The sequence below is a fragment of the Macrotis lagotis genome, chromosome 5 (genome assembly GCF_037893015.1).
Source record: "Macrotis lagotis isolate mMagLag1 chromosome 5, bilby.v1.9.chrom.fasta, whole genome shotgun sequence".
NCBI classification, from domain to species: Eukaryota; Metazoa; Chordata; class Mammalia; order Peramelemorphia; family Peramelidae; genus Macrotis; species Macrotis lagotis.
Window position 1 is genome coordinate 225,930,847 of NC_133662.1, and position 18,158 is coordinate 225,949,004.

At 35.7% G+C, this 18,158-nt stretch overlaps 1 pseudogene; it reads left to right on the top strand.

Moving 5' to 3' along the window:
• Positions 1 to 13,600: 13,600 nt before the first annotated feature.
• LOC141490079 (olfactory receptor 5V1-like) lies at positions 13,601 to 14,570 on the top strand (annotated as a pseudogene).
• The last annotated feature ends 3,588 nt before the right edge of the window (positions 14,571 to 18,158 follow it).

Consider the following 18,158-nt stretch of genomic DNA (forward strand, 5'->3'; position numbering starts at 1 on the left):
GACTTTTTTTTTATCAATGGATATCATGCAAAGAAATAGAAATACCTTTGCAGGCTACAAAAATTAGCATCTATAGAATATCCAAGGGCAGATAGTTGGCACAGCAGATAAAGTGCTAGACTTGAAAGTAGGCAGAGTCATCTTGAACTCAAATCCATCCTCAAAATACTTACTAGCTATGTGATTCTGGGTAATCATTTAATCTTTCTTAGCCCTATTTCCTCATTTGGAAAATGAGCTGGAAAAGGAAATGGCAAACCACTCCAGTATCTCTGCCAAGAAAACCCCAAATGGGGTCACAGTCAGACATAACTAAAAATGACTGGACAATAATAACAGAACATCTAGCAAGACAAAACCCAATGGCAAAATTATACATCAAAAACTTCCTGTCTTCAATGACTGACAGATGACAAATCTTCATATATAAATACAAACTACCTTGGAGAACTCAATCAATAACCGTACAAGAACTGGACCATTTGATCACAGACCAAGCTGTTGCCCACAATTTCCCATTGATCCATAAAATATGAGAACATTTTAAATTGATGTCTCCATACAAAATATGAATAATCTCTCAACTGTATGTGGCAGAAAAGGCTTTCAAAATAGGGAAATTTAGAATCAAATCAAATTCATGTGGGAATTGGATGAGGTACATAGCATCCCCACCATCCTTTTCCTACTGAAAGTCTATGAAAAAATGCTCCTAGTGGGCCTAGAGAAGATGAGCTTAAATACACATACTTTTATTTAGCTACAAAATGCATTTATTTTATCCACCTGTATAATAGTCCACCGAACTTTAATATATAATAACATTGGCAGGATAATGACTTGTCCTGGAACCATGACTGTACAAGCTAGCTTGCAATAGCTTTGTGAGAACTGATTGTTAAATTTTCACTATAAGGACTTACAGCTCAGAAATTGGAAAATGCTACAAATCAGAGTTTGGTTCATTGTTTTGTTGATTATCTAATCTTAATAAAATGATGGAGAAATGTTAGTAATACAGAATAAATTTTTAATGTGTTTATACACAGTTCCCCTTGAAGAGTTGGTTGTTAAACATAAGCTAGAGAACCCCTATTCAGGTTTGAATTTCATTAAATATCCAAATGATTTTTCTTCTTTTAAATAAAATTTTATTTTTTTACTTCTTATATTATAGACATTTGCAGACTATTCCTAATTTGTAAGAGGTTTCTTTTAACAAAGTAAAACAATTAAGCAATGCTTACTATATTTCATTTAAAAGGAAGTACAACAGAGAATAATTATTCACTAATAATTATGACATTAATATGGCATCTTGTGATTTGCAAAGCACTTTCCTTATGCCATGAGTATCACAACAATTCAGAGACATATATAGATATAATATCCCTATTTTGTAGATATTGTCCTTGCTAACACTACCCTTTTATTATTATTTTTTAACCAACAACCATGACCTGTTTGGGAATCTAATCATTTCCTATGTTTATGTTCCCTATATACTGCCTGACTCGTATTGTATTTTTATTTCTGGAATCTTTTATGCTCACAGAGCTTGTACCCTGGTCAATCTGTCACAATGTGCTGACAGGTATTATGACCTATGATGTCTCTTAGGTGTTGACTTTCTCCTGGTCACACAAAGGCTTTCTTATATCTCTCTTCCATGTTTCTCTGATAAATGAGTTATTTGCTACCCTTCTCTTGTCTTCAGCCATTTCAATCACTTGGTTCAAATTCCATACTGTAAGTAGTGAAGAGGTCAGGACTGCTGATACTGCAGTAAAAGCTGCCATTACCTCTATCTCTTTATTCTTTTTTTGGTGCAGCATTCCTCATTGACCTTGTTGCCAACTCTCTTCTTCTGAGCTTCACTCCAGGATGAAGCATGCTAAAGTGAGAAAAAAAAAGATTTTGTCTAAGTTGGACACTATTCCTTATTTAGAGATGTCATCTGGAAATCCCCTGATGACCCAATGACCCACCCCTTATTCACTCCTCCCCATCTTGTAAGTTCTTTCTCACTCAATTGCGAGATGTCCCAAAGAGGGATGCTTAGAAACATGTCCTAATGGGGGGGATGCTCAGTAACTTTAAGAAGTTTTGGTTTGCCCCAAACTTTTTTCTCCCATATAACAAAAAAAATCTACTTTGTTTGCCACATCTACCACCAATATAACACTGGGAAATCTATTTTCATGGAATCCTAATATATACTCAAAGGTACTTGATCTTTTTTTCCAAAAATATTTTTTGGATCTTCCCTAATCTCAGGGATATAAACATTCATTGCTTAAGATCTACTTCTTTGGTGGGTGTTCTGAAGTATTGTCAGGCTAGAAAAAATAATGTCATTACAGTGACCAAGAACTGCTCCCTGGGTTACCTCATGCTTTGGGTTTACTTAAAAAATAGTGAGCAGAGATCCCACTTTGTAAGTTAAATACTCCAATTATGTCACTCTGAATATCCCTTTAAAAGCTGCATAACCCGTACCACTATGGAGCAGTGGCAAACTAGACAGACAGAGAGAGAGAGAGAGAGACAGAGAGAGAGAGAGAGAGAGAGAGAGAGAGAGAGAGAGAGAGAGAGAGAGAGAGAGAGAGAGAGAGATGGATGGGTTAGATAGACAGACAGAAAGACAAATGGTGGTGATAGAATAGCCAGACAGACAGCTAGATAGCTAGATAAATAGATTAAGCAGGCACTAAATAGTCATTTCTACCTAAGAATCTAATACCCATGAGTCTTGAAAGAAAGCCAGGGATATCAGGAGGTGAAAGTGAAGGCATGGGGGAGCAACCATGGAGCTGGAGCATGGAGTCAGAAAATGGAGTATCCTATGTGAGAAACAAACAGCTGCAAACAGTCTCGTGAACATTGTACATATACATTTGTGTTTAACATGTTAACAGATTAGTTATTTTCTTTTTGAGGAATTAGGGTTAAGGGAAAAGAAAGAAAACTTTGAGATAGGAAGGAAAAACAAAAAAGAAATTTTTAAAAAGTTAACTGTTCGCTATGTTATTGTCTGATCTTGTTACTTCTTAGACTTCTCTTCTTTAAGGATATGATTTCTCTCTCATCACACCCGATTTGGATCAAGGTACAACATGGAAACAAAGTAAAGACTGACAGAGTGCTCTCTGTGGGGGGGGAGGGAAGCAAGATTGGGGGGGAATTGTAAAACACAAATACTATCTCTAATAAAAATTAATTTTAAAAAAGTTAACTGTTCATTCAGATTCTGTAGGGATTTTTGGTTTTGTTTTGCTTTTTTATGTTGTCTGTAACAGGTCTCCCAGGTTGTCCTAGCTCTCTGAACTGAGAGTTGCTGCATCCATCAAGGTTGACCAATTCACAATACTGTCAATGTGTACAATGTTTTCCTAGTTCTGCTCTCTTCGCTCAATATCAGTACCTGTAATTCATTCCATGCTTCACTAGAGTCCAACCATTCATGGTTTCTTTTAGAACAATAGTACTCCATAACATTTATATACACCATAACTTGTTCAGTCATTCCCCAACTGATGGGCATGCCCATAATTTCCAATTCTTTGATTCTACAAAAAAGACAGCTATGAATATTTTGTAACATATGGGGCCTTTCTTATTTTTTTTGTAATTTCTTCTGGATATAGACCTAGAATTGGAATTGCTGGGTCATAGGTTATGAACAGTTTTATTGCTCTTTGGGCATAGTTCCATATTGCTCCAAAATGGTTGGATTCATTCACAACTCCAACAGAAATGCATTAATGTCCTAATCCTCCCACAACCTCTCCAACATTGATCATTTTCCCTTTTTTTGTCTTCATAGCCAATCTGATAGGTGTGAGATGGAACCTCATAGTTGCTTTAATTTGCATTTCTCTAATCAATAATTATTTGGAACATTTTTTCATATAATTATATATAGCTTTAATTTCTTCATTTGAAAACTGCCTGTTCATATCCTTTGACCAGTTGTCAATTGGAGAATGATTTGTAACCTTATAAATTTGATTCAGTTCTCAATTGAATCATCTTTGTAGATGTTTTTGTAAATGTTTTGGTATGTTTAGTATGTTTGGTATGTTTTTAGAAGTGAGACCTTTATCAGAAGCCCTAGCTGTGAAAATTGTTCCTAGCTTTCTGTTTTCCTTCAAATCTTGGCAGCATTGGGTTTATTAGTGCAAAACCTTTTTAATTTAATATAGGCAACATCATCTATTTTGTAATTTATAATATACTTTATTTCTTGTTTGGTCATAAATTTTTCCCCTTTCCATGAATCTGACAGAATATTTCTTGATCTGTTAACTGATCTCTGGTATGATCCTTTATTTTGCAATCTTATACCTATTTTGACCTTATTTTGGTATAGGTTGTGAGATGTGGCTCTATGCCTATTTTTGCAATATAATTTTCCAGTTTTCCCAACACTTTTTGTCAAATAGTGAGTTCTTAACCCAGAAACTAAAGTCTATGGGTTTGTGAAACAGTAGATTGCCCTAGTCATTTGCCACTGTTTCTTTTGTACCTATCCTGATCTACTGGTCCATTACTCTATTTCTTAACCAGTACCAGGCAGCTTTGATGACTGTCACTTTAGAGTATAGTTTTAGAGCTGGTAGAGCAAGGTTACTTTCCTTTACATTTTTCTCCATCAGTTCCCTTGATATTCTTGACCTTTTGTTGCTCTGGATGAATTTTGTTACTATTCTTCCTAATGCAATAAAATAGGAATTTGGAAGTTTCATTGGTATGGCACTAAACAAGTAATTTAATTTGGGTAGAATTTTCATTTTTATTATATTAGCAATTGAGCAACTGACATTTTTCCAGTTGTTTAGATCTCACTTTATTTGCATGAAAAGTGCTTTCTAATTGTGTTCACACAGTTTCAGAGTTTGTCTTGGGAAATAGATTCTCAGGTATTTAATGTTGTCTGCAGTTACTTTAAATGGAATTTCTCTGTCGTTTACCCTTGTGCTTTGTTGTTCGTATATAGAAAAGCTGATGATTTATATGGGTTTATTTTAAATCCTGCTACTTTGATAACTTTGACAATTGTTTCAAGTAGTTTTTTTAGATAATTTTTCTCAGATTATTTAAGTATACTTATCATATTATCTGCAAAGGTGAAAATTTTGCTTCCTTATTGCCAATTCTAATTTCTCCAATTTATTTTTCTTCTCTTATTGCTAAAGCTAACATTTCCAAAACTATAATTAATAGTAATGGTAATAATGGGCATTCTTTTTTACTCCTTATTGGAAATTTTCTTAGTTTATCCCCAATACATATAATATCTGTTGATCACTTTAGGTAGATACTACTTATCATTTTAAGGAAAACTCCATCTTTTACTATACTCTCTAGTGTTTTAATAGGAATGGATGTTGTATTTTGTCAAATTTTTTTTTCAGCATATATTAAGATAATCATATGAATTCTGTTGCTTTTGTTATTGATATGTTCTATTATGTTGAGTGTTTTCCTAATTTGAATCATGCCTGCATACCTGGTATATCCTACCTGATCATGATGTATTATCTTAATAATAACTTGATGTAATCTCTTTAGTAAAATTTTATTTAAGATTTTTGCATCAATGTTCATTAGGGAAATTAGTCTAAATTTTCTTTGTCTGTTTTTATTCTTTCTGGTTTAGATATCAACACTGTATTGATGTCATAATAAGAATTTAGAAGAATTCCTATATTTTTAAATAGTTTATGTAGAATAGGAATTAATTGTTCTTTAAATGTTTGGTAGAATTCACTTGTAAATCCGTCTGGACTTAGAAATTTTTTCTTAGGGAGTTTATTTATGGTTCTTCAATTTCTTTTTCTGAAGGGGTTATTTAAGTATTTTTTTCCTCTTCTGTTAATTTGGGCAGTTTGGATTTTTGTAAATATTCTTCCATTTCACTCCGGTTATCAAATTTATTTGCATATATAGTTGGACAAAATAGCTCTGAATTATCTCTTTAGTTTCCTCCTCTTTGGTGGTGAGTTCACCCTTTTCATTTTTGATGCTGGTAATTTGTTTTTCTTCTTTCTTTTTTCAAATTAGATTAACCAAAAGTTTAGCTATTTTATTGGGTTTTTTTTTCATAAAATCAACTCTTGGTTTTATTTAATTGGTTTTCTTGCTTTCAATTTTATTAATCTCTCCTTTGAATTTCAAAATTTCTAATTTGGTATTTAAGTGAGGATCTTTAATTCATTCTTTTTCTAGTTTTTTTTAGTTGCATGCCCAATTCATTGATCTCTTCTTTTTTTATTTTATTCATATAAGCATTTAGAGATATAAAATTTTCCCTAAAAACTGCTTTTGGCATAATTTTGGCATGCAATCTCATTGTTATTATTTTCTTAGATGAAATGACTATTTCTATGATGTGTTGTCTGATCCACTTGTTCTTTAAAATTAAGTTATTTAGTTTCCAAATAATTTTTATTTATCTTTCCATGGCCCTTTATTACATATAATTTTTATTGCATCATGATCTGAAAAGTATGCATTTATTATTTCTACCTTCATGCATTTGATTGAAAGGGTTTCATGCTCTAGTACATGATCCATTTTGGTATATATGCCATGTACTAGAAGAAAAGGTTTATTCTTTTCTATCCTCATTCAATTTTCTCCAGTTCTATCAGATCTAAGTTTTCCAGGATTTTCTTTACCTTCCAAACTTCCTTCTTGTTTATTTTGTGATTGGTTTGTCTAGTTCTGAGAGGATGGGTTGAAGTCCCCCATTATTATAGTTTTGTTGTTTATGTTTCCCTGCAATTCATTCAGTTTCTCCTCTAAGAATTTGGATGCTAAACCGCTAGATGTATATATGTTTAATAATGGTGCCTTTTAAGAAGATATAGTTTCCTTCCTTATCCCTTTTAATGAGATCTATTTTTCCTTTCACTTTGTCTGAGATCTGGATCACTACCCCTGATTTTTTTTTTACTTCTGCTGAAGTTTTTGCTCCAACATTTTACCTTTTGTACCTTACCTTTGATGGAGTAAAATACTGTCTTCTTAGGGATGTATGAATTATTCTGCTAGTAAACTCTGGGGAGTTATTGTTCTTTATTTAGCAGTTTTTGAATTTTCTCATCATTTTTAGGGGTTTTTTTTTGCAAAGCAAATGGAGTTAGGTGTCTTGCCCAAGACCACACAGCTAGGTAATTATTAAATGTCTGAGGCTGGATTTAAACTAACTCCAGGGCCAGTGCTCTATACACTGTGCTGCCTAGCTGCACCTTTTCTCATCATTTTTGTCAAGCCAGTTTTCATATTTGAGAGTGTTCTGACCCAGAGAAGTAAATGCAGTGCTGTACAACAAATCTCTGAAAGCTGCCCATTCCTTTTCTGCTCCACTATTTCCAACTATATGTTGGCTTACCTTTCCCTCCAAGTCACAAATGAACTGTTCATGCTCAGAGCAGCCCTCAATCTAACAGCATTAAGTTCTTCTGGTAGTTATCTTGTCTTACTTAAGGCTGCTACTTTTGTTTAAAGAGAATATTAGCTTAGAGAGCATAAATCTATGATCAGTCGAGCACTCTGTGTTATACATAGCCTTCATCATTCTCATATCTTGTCTATTTTTTCTCCTTACAATGACATAGTCTATTAAATGTTAGTCTTTGCTATGAGGGTGCATCCATGAAGTTTTATTGTCTCTCAGAAGGCAATGTTGTTGGTCATGAGGTGCAAAAGTCTTCAGTGGTAAGTTACCATTGCTCTTTCTGTTTTCCACTCTATTCCTTTCAAGGATTTCTTGCTATGTGTAATAGTCTGAGCCTGCTCTTATATTAAAGTTACCCAGAATTACAAGCTTGTCCTTTTTCAGCACATCGATGATCTATGACCTAATGAGGGTTCTCATGGTTGGGGTATAGGCACTGATGATGGTGATGTGATGTTTTCCTACAAATGTCAAACACATTGTCAAGATCCTGTCCTTTACTTTTTTTGGAGTATACAAGCTTGTTGGCTATGTTATTTTTGATTGCAAAACCTACACCAGCTTCATGTCATTCCTTTTCACTGTGACCACTCTAGAAAAATATGTATCTAGTAAACTGACCTTCATTTATTACCCTTGTTTCCACTCTATTTGTATCCACTTCTATTTGGATATGATAGCGCTGTTTTCTCACAACAAGAGATGTTTGACTTCCAGGTCTACTGCATTTCATGTCCTCCATAAGCATACACATATCACATGTACTAATAGTAAGTGGAATCACCTTTGTAGATTTTTTATATGTTTTGGTATGTTTAGTATGGTATTTTTTTGGTAAGCCTTCACCTGCAGGCCTCAAGGTTGATGAAGAGACAATTTTTAGGGTGCTTCTTGAGCAATACAGTTTTTAATAGTCAGGGTTCTGTTGAATATCTCTGCTACTTCCAGTGAAAAAGATGACTCTATGGCCTGGGCCACCTACATGAAGGGTTGTGACAACAATTCTCCTTGTATCTATATTTGTTGCTGTGCCACTTACCTGTCACTGGAGGACTATGAGATAGGTAAAAGTGATAAAATGGTATGAGATTGTCTTTTGATTAAGCATAAACTGGATTTGAGTGAAGGAAAGTTGGGCAAAGTCTCTCTCTTCTAGAATAATCAAAATCCAGTGGCAAGACAAAGTCAAGATGACTGGTGATGGCTTAGGATGCAGTGAATGACTTTGGCATCTTCTATGTCTAACCAAGCTTCAAGTAGTTCACAGCATTTGCTTTAATTGTGTTCATGACTGTTGGAACACGTTGATCTCCTTTGGACATTCCACCAGGGGAGGTTTTCACAGGCTTGGGGTGGGAACCCCCAACTCCCCAAAGTATTTGATATCAGTAACCATCAAGTTGATTTAAACTGTCTATCAAAACAGTTATTACACATACTTCACCTCCTTGGAGTCACAGATGAGAGTTGAATATATCAGGTGGAAACCAAAGGTGGATAAGCAATGCTGAAAAGGACTTGGCAGTCTAATACCTGAGGTACTAGTCTTCCTTGAATACACCCTATACTCCAGAAAAAAACACAATGCCAAAACTATATAGTCAATGAAACTCAGAAATGTTGACAAAGAAGTATGCTGGAAAAACTTTAGAGATAATTTTCAGGTTTGCTTTGCACTCAAACATTCTATAAGTCTCTCATCCTGGGGGAAAAGTAAAGCCTCATTGTTTGAGGCACTAAAGAACAGTTAGTCCAGGGACTCAAGAGAATAACCACAGAGACTAAAGCTTGTTCTGGCCTCAAGGGATTGACCAGGTTAAAGGAAAACAACCTGGAAAATATTCAAGTTGATGTTCCTCCTCTCACACAAGTGCAACCCCTTGAGGTGAGCAAGAAGTTAGAGCAGCCAGCAGCAGAGGACTTGAAAAGCCCAATTCAGCTCATTCCTGGCTCTGGGACAGGAATTGATTGCAAGAGGTTGAGTCCACCTCTGTTCTTAACACTAAAGCAGGAGCTTTTTAGTGTTATGCTCATGAAATCAATTTTCTTCCCATTCAAGAATTTTCATCCCATTCATTCATCTATTTTCTTGTTGTTTTTTTTTAAAGGACACAATTTCAAAGCAAGAGGTAAGTCATATTTCTTTAAATGGCATGAAATTTCTTAACTTTTTTCTCAGTTTCCTAAAATAATTTAATTCTTCATTGTAGGAAATCTGTGGGCAAAAAATGTTCTCATCACAAAAGTAATGAGGGCAATCAAATTTATTTTCAGCAGGGCTTGTATAAAGGTAAAAAAAAATCTGGCCAATTTAACTGAAAAAAATCAGTCGTTTTAGTCATATGCAATCTCAGCCATCCTCAACCTTTGGTAAGATGTCAGGCAAACAACTGATTCTTCATTCTTTACTGGATTTTTTGGTAACATGAATCACCACCCCACCCCCTCTCAGTCTTTATGTATCTTGCGTTCAAAAGACATGTCTTTTGACATGTAGAGTTTTTCCAAATTTCAAGTCACTGGCAACCCTAAGAGAAGTATCTTCTGTAAAGAAAGGAAAATTTTTCCTTTGTTTCTATGGTAGGAATGTTTTCTTGCCTTAGTATACTACTAAGGGTGGCTCATTTTCAATTCAACTAAACAGATATATTAAATACCTATTGTATGCAAAGCATTATAATAAGTGAGAAAGGGCAGGGAAGTGAGAAAGGCAGGGAAGTGAGAAAGGCAGGGAGGTGCAAAGCTTAGTTAAGGCACTAGTCCTTGTCTATTTGGAATTTATAATTTACTAGAGGGATAAGACACATGTAGGTAACAATATACAGTAATAGATAAGTGTATCAACAAAACACAAAAGAAATAGTCAGATGAGCTTCAAAGGGATATGTCAATAGCATATTGGGGATTAGGGTAGCTTCCTGGAGGGGGTGACATTTTAATTGCACTTGAAAACAGGAAGCAATGCAGTAGACAAAAAGAATCTGTTAAGCATAGGTAGTGATGTGAGCAAAACTATGGATGTAATAAAGTACAAGATTTGGGCATCTGAATAGTTCATATGGCTGAAATGAGGAGTCTGTAGAAGGGAATAATCTGTGAAACAAGGATGAAAAGATAGGGAGCTATTAGGCTGTTAAGGGCCTTGAATGTTAGGCAATTTTTCCAGTTTTACTCTGTAGCTAATGGGGAGCCATTGCTGGTGGTAGAGCAAAATAATGTTTGTTGTTTCTTTCATTTTTTAAAAAAGACCAATGACATCATGGGGTGATGTCTTGACATAAACATGAATTGGTTTTAAGTGAAGCCAAGTATTACTAAGTCATCAGTTTTATTCTCTCTTCCAGAGACACTTTAGTCTATGACAAGACAAAACTCAGAATAATCCAGGATGCATGAATGTCTTTGGTGTCTCCCACATCTGATGAAGCTCTAAGAGCTCCATAGTATGTGCTCCAGCTGCCTTCATGACTATTGGAACAACTTGTTCTCATTCACTCATTCTATGAGAGGAAGTCTTGATGTTTTGGGGGTAGACACCCCTCAACTCACCAATGGGTTTGAAGATACTAGATTACCCTTAACCTATTTAAATCTGTCAGCTATGTAAATTTACATGGGTAGTATTGCTGCCAATGTTACAACTTCCTGGAGCTAGAGGTGAAAATTAGGTGATAGACGGACACCAAAGGTAGATGAGTGGTCCTGAAAAGAGTGCAGCAAGCCCTCACAGCAGAGGTCCTGGTCCTTTGTGAATAATCCATACACAGGTAAGTAGCTTAGTAAATGGAGTGCCTGACCTGAAATCAGCAAGACTCAGTGAGTTCATGTCTAGCTTTAGACACTATCTGTGTGACCCTGGGCAAGTCACTTGGCCCTTGTTTGACTCAAGAATGCTGTTATCACCAGATTAAAATTTTAGAAAGATCAGGTTGCACCAGCATAAAGGCTACTTTGGAGGGAGGAGCTTACAGAGGAAGATCTGGGTTGCTATTGTAGTGCAGGCAGGTACTTCATGGTGAGGACCAGTGGGAGCAGTGGGAACCATAGGGGAAATGGAAAGAAAAAAAGTTAGAGGTATTTAAGAGAGAAATGGACAGAATTTATGCCAACAATGATGAGTGGAAATACCAAGATTAAACAAACTCTGGTACTGACTGCTGTTCCCATTTCTCTATCCCTTGAGCAAATAAGTCCATCAAACTATAAGTTCCACAACATATTTGTTAGTGAACATGCTTTTTCCTGTGTAGGATCATCTTGCTGATAGAAGTTTCAGTTACTTGCCACAGCATGGATAAATACAGAGGATTGAATGATATTTTCAAGAGAGAGAAAAGTGGGCAAGAACCAACCCTTCAGTTCTTCAGAGGTCTATAAAGGAGACAGAGAATGATTAGAAAGGCAAGATAATTAAGATAATGCGATAGCTAGGATAATGATCATAGTTAACATTGATATATTGCTTCTCCTAATATTACAGACACTAGGCTAAGTATTTTATAAGTATCTTATTTCATCCTCACAGCAAAAATACAAGGTAAGGTCTATTATTACACTATTTTACATTTGAGAAAACTGAGGAAAATAAAGGTTAAGTAACTTGTCCAGTGTCACATGGATAATAAGTATGTGAAGATAGACTTGAACTCAGGTCTTGAACCCAGACTCCACTGGCATCCCATCCCCTGGGACACCTGGCTGCCTTGACTAAGAAGTCAAAGATGTAATCCGATGGTATCCTATAGGAAGTAGTGAGTTAGAAGCAATGGAGAATTCAGAGGCTGAGGACTGAAAAAGAGGCTAGATCATCTGAAAACAAGAGTCATTGATGATCACTGGGGAGGATTGTCTCAGTAGCAAGATGGGGATGGAAGCTCCATTCTAGGGGTTGAGGTGAAGATGGGTTTGTGAGGACGTGGAAGTCTTTAGTGGAGACTATTACAAAGAGATTAGCAAAACCTGGAGTCAGGAGGACCTGAGTTCAAATCCTATCTCAGATACTTAATAATTACTTAGCTGTGTGACATTGGACACTTAACACCATTGCCTTGCACCCCCCCCTCAGAAAAAAAGATTAGCAATAAGAAGAGAAACCTTTCAGAATGGAAGCTTGATAAGTTTAAGCAAATTTGCTTTTTGTTTGTTTCTTTTGAAGTGTTAGAATTGGGAAAACCTCAGCATGGCTACACACAGAAGGGAAGGAAAAATTGAAAATGCATGAAAAGACAATTGGATTGTAGTAAGAGACTGAAGGAAGGGGGAAGATAATGGGTCCAAGAACATAGGGAGGAACATTAAATTTTGTTAAGAGAAGGGATGTCTCTTATTCTGAAAGAAGAGGCAAGTAGAAGAAAAGAAGTGAGGATACTAAGAAATGTTAAGGAAAAGGTGAGTATAGTTGACTCAAGGGTGAGTTGATGTCTGATATACTCAGTCTACTTAGTGAAGAAGGAGACAGAATTGCAGAAATAAGAGATAGAAAGAACTTCAGTGGCCAGATTGTACAACCCCACTCTGTCTGAAACAGATAGATGGACCAGTGGGTATAATGCTGACCTGAAGTCAGGTAGACTGAGTCTACATCAAATTTGAGTTCAAACACTGGCTAGCTGTGTGACCTTAAGGTTGACAAAGAGATTGACAAAGCAAGCAAGGCCAGGTTTTTTCCTTGGCTGTGATCTCTTCTTCTCAAGGTCTCTCTGAAGAATTGTGGAATCCATTGTGTGACATGGGATGTGCTGGCAAAAGCACTGTCCAGCATGGCCTGTGCTCATCAAAGAAGGTGATGTGCTCTATAAGCAAAGCAAAATAGCAACAGCTCCAAAGAAACATGAGATACACAAATTTAGAGACTCTACCCCAAATGATCACATGGACTATTTGTGCTCAATCTGAGAGATAACTTTTGCGGTTCACATTGATCTCATCAAGCTGGTCAGACACACTACTTTGACTCTAATGTAGCATGGTCATTTTGTTCCTAAGGACAAAATCCATCCATATGAGTATGTATTTTTCCATCATTGTTTTTCCTGGGTTCTCTCTGTTCTTGGTTACGTACTTCCCATTGGTTCCAGTAGCCAGTAGTGTAGAAAACCTCAAACAATATCTATTATTTCCATTTCAGCTTCAGCTATGAAGGACATTAAAGAAAGGGGAAACCAAACAGTTGTCACTGAATTCATCTTCTTGGGATTTTCCAACCACCTAGAACTGCAGGGATTGTTCTTCCTGGTATTTTTAGTTGTATACCTGCTAACTCTTCTGGGTAACTTTCTCATATTAACAGCAATCAGAATCAATCCTGTTCTTCATACTCCTATGTATTATTTCCTCAGCAACTTCTCCTTCCTGGACATCTGCTACACCTCCACCACTGTGCCCATTATGTTGGTGAACTTTTTCAGGGAGAAGACCATTAATTATGAAGGCTGCCTGAAACAGTTTTTCTTCCTTGTTACTTTTGCAGGCTCTGAGGGTGTTCTGTTGGCTGCTATGGCATATGGCAGATTTATAGCCATTTGTCATCCATTACGTTACCAAGTTCTCATGAGCAACAGAGTCTGTGCCTACTTAGAAGCTGGGTCCTGGTTGTGTGGGTTAGTGAATTCTCTGACCCACACAAGGCTGACAGCAGCTCTCACTTTGTGTGGTCCCAACCAGATCAGCCATTTTCTCTGTGATATCCCCCTCCTCCTGAAGCTCTCTTGCTCTGACACTTCCATCAATGAGTTCACACTCTATGTGTCCAGTGCCACCATTGGTCTGAGCCCCTGCCTCTTCACTGCTGTGTCCTATATACTCATCATCTCTGCCATTAAAAATCCAGTCTGCTCAAGGACGACAAAAAGCTCTTTCCACTTGTGCCTCTCACCTCACTGTGGTTGTCATCTTCTTTGGAACTGCCAACTTCAACTGTGACCAGCCCAGCTCAGGTTACTCCCTGGATGTGGACATTCTGGTCTCTGTCCTCTTCTGTATTGTAACTCCCATGTTAAATCCTATTATCTATAGCCTGAGAAACAAGGAAGTCAAAGTTGCCTTGAGAAAACTATGTGAAGGATATATTTTACCCAGTGATTCCAGTGTTCAAATCAGTTCTTAACCTGGCCTCCATAAACTTAGTTTATAAAATATTTGTTAACTGTATTTTCAGTGTAATTGATTTCTTTTGTGATCCTATGTCTTTCACGCATTTAAGAACTCCTACTCTTGGTCAACATATCATTTCCTATATAAGTGATTCTTATGACGGTAAATGAGAAGTCTTAGAGGAATACAAAGCTAGAAGGTCCCTGACTGTGAGCTCCAATTTAGAGGATCTTTGAAAACAAGGACTAGGATTCATTTTGATTTTGTCTTACTTTTGATATATGCTGCCTTTAGCGTAGTAAGTTATTAATGACGAGGCAACTTTCATCTTGATGTGTTGGGAGAAAGTGGGGGAACATTTTGATAAACTGAACTGTCTAAAAGTTGGAATGGGCTAAATAATTATTGTACTCAATAATGAATGTTACATTAATTTTTTAAAAGCATCAAAGTTGAAGGGGAAGTCTCTGTACTAACTGGGGGCTTATAGATATCTAATACATTTTCTGGTTATATTTGTTTTGGGGAGACTATATATGTGTAAAACATTACCTATTTCAGACTGTTATAGTTCTATAATATCAAGTCTTCCAATGAGTATCATTTCTGTATTTCATCTGGGAAATCAACATAAGTTATTAATAGGTTTGCAAGTTTGGACTTCTACCATGACACTTTCAGATGACTTTTATCCTGGTATATATGAAGTAAAACATCATTTTAAATATGTCATACAATTGCCCTCCTACCAGGCACTGTATTATCTCTATATACTGCTGTAGAACATCAATGATGGGAGATAGGAGAGGACCAGGGACAGGACCAAAGTCAACCTGATTGGATTAGCTTAATAAGGCAGAAAAGGTATGATCCAAGGAATGAATGAATGGATGAATGTAAAAGCATTTAGCAAGAACTTATTATGTGTAATTCATTTCCTTTAGTACTAAGGACAGAGAGAGAGAGAGAGAGAGAGAGAGAGAGAGAGAGAGAGAGAGAGAGAGAGAGAGAGAGATCCTATCCTCAAGGAGCTTACATTCTTACAAGGAAAGATAACATATCTAAGCAAGTAGTAGCCTGAGAAAGAAAGGTAGGAAGGGATTGGTGTGAGAAATGAGTAGATATGCATTTGACAGGCAGATGATAAGATAACCTGGAGTAGACAGTTAGATGGCTAAATTGAAATGAAGCATACCTGGTATTTAAGGCCAGCAAATATAATGAGCTAAGAGGGCTGGTCTGAACTATAATATACTAAAATAAAAAACTGAACCAAATACTTCCAAAAGAAGAGAAGGAAAAAATGATTCCAAAGAGATGCTGTAACAACTGTAAAAAATCCAATAATGATAAAAAAAATAAAATGTCTTAAAGTAGGTATTTGGATTGTAACTAGGGCAGAAATATAAGAGCTTTTTAAAAATCATACAGATAAGCATAGACAACTTAAAACATAATGGAGATTTAGAGGGCAACAGAGGGTTTTGCAAAGGAAATTGACAGATTTTTAACTCATTAAAAATACAGAAGTAGAAAATAGTCTGCTAGAAGAGAAGAAAAAAGAAGCAATTTTGAAATAATACATGAATTCTACATTAGGTGAAGTGACTGACCTTAAAGATAAGATGCCCAGAGATATTATAGATTTCAAAAGATTTTAGAAACTTATAATTACAGTACTGAAGGAAATAATGCAAAAAAACCCTGTCCAGAACTTTTGAATATACATTACAAAATGCTTTTTAATTGGATCCATTGATTACACCAGAGAGAAACATTACACTTGAAAGCCCAAGTTTAATTTGAGCATTTCAGTGCCAAATAACACATTTTGTAACAGTGAAAAATACTTTTTGATGAAGAAACATCAAAACAAATTGTCTTAGAGTATTTCATAGCTATGATAAATCAGAAAATATATTAGAATAAGATATTCAAAAAACCAAGACCCAAGATAAAACCTAAAATTACACATCCTACAAAAGAGCTCTAATCATCAGTTTAAAAAGTTAGACTCTGAACAACAACAAAAGTTATTAATGCCAAAACAAGTAAACAAAAGCAGATATAAACAGAATATTTTACTTATACCCACAGTATAAGTATACCCACAAAATAAGTATAAAAAAGATAAACAGATACAATGATCAGGACAAGTCCAGGTAATGAAATGAACTTGTTTAAGTTGTTTTTTAGTCATATCTGACTCTTCATGACCCAACTGGGGTTTTCTTAGCAAAGATAAGTGGTTTGCCATTCTTTCTCTAGCTCATTTTTTAGATAAGGAAACTGAAGCAAACAAGGTGAAGTGACTGGCCCAGGGTCATATTACTAGATTCTCTGGGACTGTATTTGAACCTAGATCCTCCCGACTCCAGGACTACTCACTGTGCCAATGAGCTGCCCTGTTAGTATCTCCACAATAGCCTCAATTTTGTCTCTTAGTCTATAAAGTCTAAAATGTTTACAATTTGGGCCTTAAGAGAAAAATTTGTCCATTCCTGGTCTAGCTTAAGAAAGTATCAATAATGAAGAATAAACTTTAAAGTGTGTGTGCACACAATTTTTCCCCATGGCTGAGTCCAGTCGTTCATATTTACTAACATACTCCTTTAAGCATTGCTTGAGCTCTTGAGGAATGCAGTGGAAACCATCACCAGATTTAGGCCTGGTAACTGGAGGTTAATAGCAATAATGATGACGTTGATGATGATAATGAGTATTTAATTAGGACTTCAATGTTTGCAAAGTATTATATAACCGTTATCTCATTTGAGCCTTACCCTTGTATTCTCTTTTTTTATGTGGGTGTGTATACTGTAAACCCTGCATTTAAATATGCTGTGTTTAAATGCATATTATAGGGAGCATAGATATTATATTTGTATATTAATATACCATATATGACAAAATAAAATTCAAAATAAGATAGGGAAATTGAAGAGGACATAATAAATGAAAACTTGGAACGAAGCACCACAAAAGAATATTATTTAAGATAAAAGGCAGGCTGTGGTGCTAGAATGGAAAGGCAAGATTTTGAATAATACATTTATCTGGCTGATGAAAGAGCAAAGTCAAAGATCTGAGGAAATATAGATAAAGAAAGAGAAACCAACAATTTAAGTTAATTGTAAGAACTTTGCGAAGGTTGCAATTAGGAGTGAGAGGGAAAACTTATGGAAATAGACAAGCATCATTAATCTCAGGGACAAAATATTAACATGGAAGGAGATAAAAATCAAGACAAGAATTAAACAGAAGATGTAAATTCAAGGTATCTGGAATTTAAAATCCAATAAACCCAACTGATAAATGGTTAAAGGATATGGAAAGACAATTCTTAGACAAAGAAATTAAAACTATCTATAGGCATATGAAAATTGCTTTAAATCATTATTGATTAGAGAAATGTAAATTAAAGTATCTCTGAGATACCACCTCATACCTCTCAGATTGGCCAATATAACTAGAAAGGATACTGATGACTGTTGGAGGTGATGTAGAAAAACCGGGACACTAATGCATCATTGGTGGAGTTGTGAACTGATCCTTTCTGGAAAGCAATTTGGAATTATGTTCAAAGGGCAATAAAAATGTG